The sequence below is a fragment of the Arachis ipaensis genome, chromosome B6 (assembly GCF_059453495.1).
Source record: "Arachis ipaensis isolate K30076 ecotype BB chromosome B6, ASM5945349v1, whole genome shotgun sequence".
Classification (NCBI taxonomy): Eukaryota; Viridiplantae; Streptophyta; class Magnoliopsida; order Fabales; family Fabaceae; genus Arachis; species Arachis ipaensis.
In genome coordinates this window covers 30,245,540-30,253,828 of record NC_142441.1, presented here as the reverse complement: position 1 = coordinate 30,253,828, position 8,289 = coordinate 30,245,540, and the positions used below count along the sequence as shown (strand labels likewise).

General features: G+C 37.0%; 1 non-coding gene across 1 annotated transcript; it reads right to left on the bottom strand.

Annotated features, from left to right (window-relative positions):
• Positions 1-7,706: 7,706 nt before the first annotated feature.
• Positions 7,707-7,810, bottom strand: LOC148555022 (small nucleolar RNA R71). The gene has a single exon (XR_015887544.1). It is a non-coding gene; the product is annotated as a small nucleolar RNA R71 (small nucleolar RNA).
• Between the last annotated feature and the right edge of the window lie 479 nt (positions 7,811-8,289).

Here is an 8,289-nt window from a genome sequence, read left to right as displayed (position 1 = left end):
CTCCAGACACAACAACTGAAAAATCTTCATGAAAGCCCAAGAGTTTGGGTGAAGCTGAGAAGGAGCCACATTACAGTTCCAAAGGATATCGGTCTCAAATGTAGTAAAGGGAAGAATACCTAATTTGGTAAAAAAGTAGTCGTAAGCATAAAAGAAGGGACGCTCTGCCCAACCTAAAGGGGGGAAACTGACCCTCTCCTCAGGATCGGGCAACAACAGCTCGTAATTCTTCTCATCCTCCCTGTTCTCACATATCCTATGGAACCTCCTAAATTTCTCACAATACTCTGGGTCTACTACAGTCACACACATTAACACTATAGAATCTAACCAGTCAGCCATACTGGGAGGGACCTTTGTAGATATCTCAACAATATTCTTATGAGAAGACATAGAAAACTACACCTACAGCAAGAAAACGAAAGAAGGGTCACTACCAAGTAACTCGGGCAGAAGCAAAAAGTAAACAGCAAACAAAAGGACACCCCAAGGTTCACAAGAACATAGAAAATAATCATCAAAACCCAGGGGCACCCTTTGGAGGCAACAATGCAGATACAGAAAGGAAGAAATGCAAAGAGTCAAAACCCTAACCCTTTCAGTAAAAGAAAAGCGCAAAGAGAAAACCAGAAACCCAGGCGCCAGCATTTCTTCAAAGGTACAGCAAAACAAAAGATCCAAACTTTCCAAGAAATAAAAGCATGAAACATTACCAGAAGCCAGTGCAAAGAAGGATCGTAGCTATCAAGAAACCAAAAAAATACGAAAAGCATAAAACAAGAACCAACATGCGATGAAGAAAGGAGCGACAGCAACGGACGCACAAAACACGAACGATCCATACCAAAAGCTTCAGAGAAGAAGAAATCTTAGGGAAAAATTGAAAGAAGTAGAGGAAAAGGTTTTTTGCAAAGAAGCGAGAAGCAAAAATGAAGATGAAACTGAAAGAGTAAAAACCCCTTCTTTGATTTCAAACAAAGTTTAAAGAGGGAAAAAGAAATGGCAAAACAAATAAAGCCCAATCAATAGGCTTTAAAGACGCTCGCACACTCCCAAGGAACTAACGTCCTCGAAAGCAATGCCGCAATTAAGGAGCAAAGGCAAAAAACAATTCGCAGTATCAAAATGACATTTAAAGACGCAAGACTCGCACGAGAAGAAGCTAACCAGGCGTAACTGAACTTATGCTTGAACACGACTTCCCAAAAAGGTCGAAGCTCAGAAGCACGACCTCAGGGAAAGATCGAAGCTCAAGCAGGGACACTGTTCATACCCTGGACCGAGCTATAAGGTCCGGGCCGCACGAAGACAAGGGCCCGACCTCTTTAAAGGTTGGCCCATCACAACGAACTCTCCACAAAGAGTTCAGACAAACACCTCAAGAGCCCAAGGAGGCCCAAAGGGAAAGTACCACCACCTACTAGAAGGCGGTTAGCCCAGAAAGATGATCTCGCTCACAAAAGATAAGATAAGATAACAAACTTATCTAAAAGGAACATCGCCAAACACTACTATAAATACACTGGAGCACCCAGGTATAACACACACTCCAATTCTACGAAAAACCTACTTAAAGCCCGTACTGACTTAAGCATCGGAGTTTCTTGCAGGTACCAGCCCCCTCCGGTGAACAAGGACCAGCAGCGCCTCCTACCCCAACAAGTCGGACACGCCAGCCTTGACCAGTCCAGAAGATCTCATCCGAGATCGACCTCCCAGTTTCAGGTAACCCTCGGAACAATAATGGCATAAGTTAAAGGACCGTGTAGTATCATATTTTTAATGCACATAATGAAAATAGGGCATATTAAATAATCGAACGAAGTTTATAGAAAGGCATGTACTCTTGACTTAAAATGGCTTGTAAGGTAGTAGTAACAATTATAGGAATAGAATTTATCATGAAAACACAAAAATATGTATGTACTCTTGATAGGGTTTGCGTATGGGAGAAACTTTAATGATGAACAGAATGCATGCGTGGAAGGGAAAGGAAAAAATGGGAATAATGCCATAAAACACAATCACGATAACAGAATAATAGCATCATATGGCAGCAATATAGGTGGTAAATAATAAAATAGAACATAACGCATGCCAAGCATATAAGTAACAAAACATAATTCCCTACTTTTTTCTAATGCCTCTTGAATGACTATGGGGTTGACCCTTGTGTTTGCACACAAAGTATTTTCTGTAGAAGAAAGGGGAAAGATTAGTGTTTGAGAGGAGTGATCTCCTACCTATCGGTTTATATACTTCTGGAGGTATGTGTGATTGGGGTATTTTAAATTCAAAAGAAGGGTGGTTGTTAGATTCCTATTCCTAATTTAAAATTATAAGCATATCTTCTAACTAGTTTTTAAATTTCAAATTGAATTTTCTAGGAAGGGGCGGTTGTTACATTACCACCCCCGTAAAAAAAAAAAAGAATTTGTCCCCATATTTCATGTCCTGAATTGGTCGATGAGAGTTATTAGATAGCTTAGGTGTTTTGTTGATAAATCTCATGATCGTTACCTATAAACAAGTCCAGAAACTTCTGTCATATGTTCGCCTCCATTTTCCATGTGTAGCCCCTTGAGCTGCCGCTACCCCATGCCACTTTTACCAGTCATATCGTCTTATTCCTTAGTTGCTTTACGCTTTTATCTATGATTTTCATGGCTGGTAGATCAAAAGTTAGGTCATCCTTGAGCGCTACATCCTCTTGTCGCAACACATGGCTTGGATCGTGCTGGTATTTTTAGAGTTGAAACACGTGGAACATGTTGTGTAGCCTTGATACATTTGGAGGTAGGGTGATCTGGTATGCCGACTTCCCTATGTGTCAAACGATTTGAAATAAACCCAAGTACCATGGGCTTAATTTTCTCACCTTAAGAGCCTTTCCTACCTCGGTGGTGGGGGTGATTTTTAGGAACACATGATCACCCTCCTGAAACTCGAGGGGCTTCCTTCGTTTATCTGCATAGCTCTTTTGTCGACTTTGGGTAGTACATATTCTTTCCCTTATCTTTTTTATATCCTCTATAGTCTGTCTTACTAATTCCGATCCTAAGTATCCTCTTTCTTCTGGTCCATACCAATATAAAGGAGATTGGCATTTTTGCCCGTAAAAGGGCCTCATATGGTGCCATCTAGATACTAGCATGATAACTGTTGTTATAAGCAAACTCGATTAGTGGTAGCTGACCTTCCCACTTCCCTGGTATGTCTAAGACACAAGCTCTTAACATGTCTTCTAATGTTTGGATGGTCCTTTCCGTTTGTCCGTCCGTTTGGGGGTAATATGACGTGCTTAAGCACAGTCTTATCCCGAACACCTTCTGTAATGCGTTCCAAAACCTAGATGTGAACCTTGGATTTCTGTCCGAGACTATGGTGGATGGCACTCCATGCAATCTTACAATCTCTTTTATATATAGCATGGCTAGTTTTTCCAATGAGTCGGTTGCCTTGACTAGTAGAAAATGGGCAGTCTTTGTCAGCCGATCCATGATAACCCATATGGCATCACGTCCAGCTTAAGTACGAGGCAGTCCCATGATGAAGTCCATCGATATGCCCTCCCACTTCCACTCTGGAATGCCAAGGGGTTGCAATACTCCCGAGAGTTTTTGGTGCTCAATTTTTATCTTCTGATAAACCAAATATTTATTTACTACTGTAGCCAAATCCTTTTTCATCCCTGGCCACTGATGAGCGGATAATTTATACCCTTTTTGGCATTATTTTTACATAGTTTTTAGTATAATTTTATTACTTTTTATTATATTTTTTATTAGTTTTTATTCAAAAATAACATTTCTGGACTTTACTATGAGTTTGTGTGTTTTTTTTTATTTCATGTATTTTCTGGCTGAAATTGAGGGACCTGAGCAAAAATCTGATTCAGAGGCCGAAAAAGGACTGCAGATGCTGTTGGATTCTGACCTCCCTGCACTTGAAGTGGATTTTCTGGAGCTAAAGAAGCCCAATTGGTGCGCTCTCAATTGCGTTGGAAAGTAGACATCCTGGAATTTCCAGAAATATATAATAGTTTATACTTTGCCCAAGATTTGATGGCCCAAATTGGCGTTCAAAGTCAGCCTAAAACATCATGGCGTAAAACGCCCAAACTGGCACCAGAATTGGAGTTAAATGCCCAAACTGGCACCAAAGCTGGCATTTAACTCCAGGAACAGCCTAAGCACGAAAAAGCTTCAATGCTCAGCCCAAGCACACACCAAGTGGGCCCCAAAAATGGATTTCTGCACTATCTGCACTTAGTTACTCATTTTCTGTAAACCTTAGTTACTAGTTTAGTATAAAAATTACTTTTAGAGATTTATTTTACGGGTTTTTACATCTCTGGACGTTTAGTCCTTAGACTTTGCCATTGTACACGTTTGGAGGCTGGCCTCACGGCCATGCCTAGACCTTTCACTTATGTATTTTCAACGGTGGAGTTTCTATACCCAATAGATTATGGTGTGGAGCTTTGCTGTTCTTCATGAATTAATGCAATTACTACTATTTTCTATTCAATTCACGCCTACTTCTTCTCCAAGATATACTCTCGTACTTAATTCAGTTAAGTCAGAATGAAGGAGTGACCCGTGACAATCACCCAATCTTCGTTACTCGCTTAGCCAAGGTCGCGTGCTTGACAACCACAAAGCGATCTACATGATGTTCAACGTAGTCATTGGATGATAGCTGGAGTATACTCTCTTGGGTTTCTAATCTAAGATTAGAACCTTCGTGGTATAGGCTAGAATTATTGGTAGCCATTCTTGGGATCTGGAAAGTCTAAACCTTGTCTGTGGTATTCCGAGTAGGATCTGGGAAGGGATGACTATGATGAGCTTCAAACCTGCGAATGTGGGGCACAAGTGACAATGTGCAAAAGAACAATGGTTCTATTCCGACACTAGCGGGAATCGACAGATGATTAGCCGTGCGGTGACAGCGCATATGGATTTGTTTTCATCCGAGAGGATCATACAGCTTGCCATGGAATGAGGTAACGCATGGTTGGAAAGAGGCAGTAGGAAAGCAGAAGTTCAGAAACAACAAAGCATCTCCAGACGCTTATCTGAAATTCCCACCAATGAATTACATAAGTATCTCTATCTTATTTTACATTTTATTTATATTTTAATTATCAAAACCTCATAACCATTTAAATCTGCCTGACTGAGATTTACAAGGATAACCATAGCTTGCTTCAAGCTGACAATCTCCATGGGATCGACCCTTACTCATGTAAGGTATTACTTGGACGACCTAGTGCACTTGCTGGTTAGTTGTGCGGAGTTGTGAAAAGAGTTGAGATTATGATCGTGCGTACCAAGTTGTTGGCGCCGTTTCAGAGATCATAATTTTGTGCACCAAGTTTTTGGCGCCGTTGCCGGGGATTGTTCGAGTTAGGACAACTGACGGTTCATCTTGTTGCTCAGATTAGGTAATTTTATTTTAATTTTAAGCTTTTTGTTTTTATTCTTTTTATTTTCAAAAAAAAATTTAAAAAAAACAATATATAATTTATATTTGTTCTTCAGAATTTTTAAGAATGAATTCTAGAGTTTCAGATGATGCTTTTATCATCACAGGAGCTAATTGATTCCCATCAATTTGGCTGTTGTATGTAATGTCCTGCTGAAGCTTGGCTAGCCATGTCTAATCTTTTTAGACTGAAGCTTTAGACTAACATTGCATGATTCCTGGAATTCTTATTAAAAATTTTGAAATCCTTATTTTTCGTTTTCCAAATAATTTTTGAAAAATACAAAAAAATTTTATAAAATCATAAAAACCAAAAATTTTATGTTTCTTGTTTGAGTCTAGTGTCAAATTTTAAGTTTGGTGTCAATTGCATATTTTTAATTATCTTAAAAATTTTCAAAAAAAAATTCATGCATTGAGTTCTTCATGATCTTCAAGTTGTTCTTGATGATTTTCATTATTTGATCTTTACATTTTCTTGTTTTGTGTCTTTTCCTGTTTTTCATATGCATTTTTGAAGTATTAGTGTCTAAAGTTTAAAAAATTTTTAAGTTTGGTGTCTTTCATGTCTTTCTTTTCTTAAAAATTTTCAAAAATATGTTCTTGATGTTCATCATGATCTTCAAAGTGTTCTTGCATGTTTTCCTTGTTTTGATTCATAATTTTTATGTTAAGTGTCACTTAGATGTTTTTCTCTCTCCTCATTAAAATTCAAAAATCAAAAAATATCTTTCCCTTATTTCACTCATAATTTTCGAAATTTTAGATTGATTTAGTCATAAAGTTTTAAAATTTAGTTGTTTTTTTTATTAGTCAAGTCAAATTTTCAAATTTAAAAATTCTATCTCTTCAAACTTTTTTTCAAAAATAAAATCTTTTTCAATTTCCTTCTTAATATTTTCAAAAATTTTAAAATTTGATTTTCAAAATCTTTTTCTTATTTTTATTTCATAATTTTTGAAATTAATGCTAGCAATTAATATTTTGATTCAAAAATTTTCAAGTTGTTACTTGCCTATTAAGAAAGGATCAATCTTTAAATTCTAAAATCATATCTTTTAGTTTCTTGTTAGTCAAGTAATCAACTTTAATTTTCAAAAATCAAATATTCTTATTTTCCTTTTCAAATCTTTTTCAAAATAAAATCCAATCATATCTTTTTCAAAATCAATTTCAAAATCTTTTCTAACTTCTTATCTTTTCCAAATTGATTTTCAAATCTTTTTCAATTAACTACTTGACTTTTTGTTTGATTTTAAAAAGTTTTCTATTTGAATCATATCTTTTTCAAAATCACCTAACTACCTTTTTCTCTCTCCAATTTTCGAAAACTCCTCACCACTTTTTCAAAATTCTTTTTAATTAACTAATTATTTTAAATTTTAATTTAATTTTGTTCATTTTTATAATTTTCGAATTATAACTAATAATTAAAATAAAAACAAAAATATTATCCTTTTATTTTAATTTAAAATTCGAATTCTCTCTCTCTCATCTCTTTCTATTTATTTATTTATTTACTAACACTTCTCTTCTTCTTATAATTCGAACCCTCTCTCCCTCTCTGTGTTCGAAGTCTTCATCTTCTTTCTTCTTCATTCTACTCTTCTATTCTTCTACTCACATAAAGGAATCTCTATACTGTGACATAGAGGATTTCTTTTCTTTTCTGTTCTCTTCTTTTTCATATGAGCAGGAGCAAGAATAAAAATATTCTTGTTGAAGCTGATCCGGAACCTGAAAGGACTCTAAAGAGAAGCTAAGGCACAACACTCTGGAGAGGACCTGACAGAATTTTTTGAAAAAGAAGAAGAGATAGTCAAACCCAACAACAATGGTGGAGATGCAAGGAAGATGCTTGGTGACTTTATTGCACCCTCTTCTGACTTCTGTGGAAGGAGCATCTCAATTCTTGCAATTGGAGCAAACAACTTTGAGCTTAAGCCTCAATTAGTTTCCCTAATGCAGCAGAATTGCAAGTTTTATGGACTTCCATTGGAAGATCCTCATCAGTTTTAGCTGAATTCTTACAAATCTGTGACACTGTTAAGACCAATGGGGTTAATCTTGAGGTCTACAGACTTATACTTTTCTCCTTTGCTGTAAGAGACAGAGCTAGGACATGGTTGGACTCACAACCTAAAGATAGCCTGAACTCTTGGGAAAAGTTGGTCAATGCTTTCTTGGCAAAATTCTTTCCACCTCAAAAGTTGAGCAAACTTAGAGTGGAAGTCCAAACCTTCAGACAGAAGGAAGGTGAATCCCTCTATGAAGCCTGGGAAAGATACAAGCAATTGATCAGAAGGTGTCCTTCTGGCATATTTTCAGAATGGAGCATCATATGTATATTCTATGATGGTCTGTCTGAATTGTCCAAGATGTCATTGGACCACTCTGCTGGAGGATCTCTTCATCTGAAGAAGACGCCTGCTGAAGCCCAGGAACTCATTGAAATGGTTGCAAATAACAATTTCATGTACACTTCTGAGAGGAATCCTGTGAATAATGGGACAACTCAGAAGAAAGGAGTTCTTGAGATTGATACTCTAAATGCAATATTGGCTCAGAATAAAATATTGACTCATCAAGTCAATATGATTTCTCAGAGTCTGTCTGGAATGCAAGCTGCATCAAGCAGTACTAAGGAAGCTTCCTCTGAAAAAGAAGCTTATGATCCTGAGAATCCTGCAATGGAAGAGGTGAATTACATGGGAGAATCCTATGGAAACACCTATAATCCTTCATGGAGGAATCATCCTAATCTCTCATGGAAGGATCAACAGAAGCCTAATCAAGGCT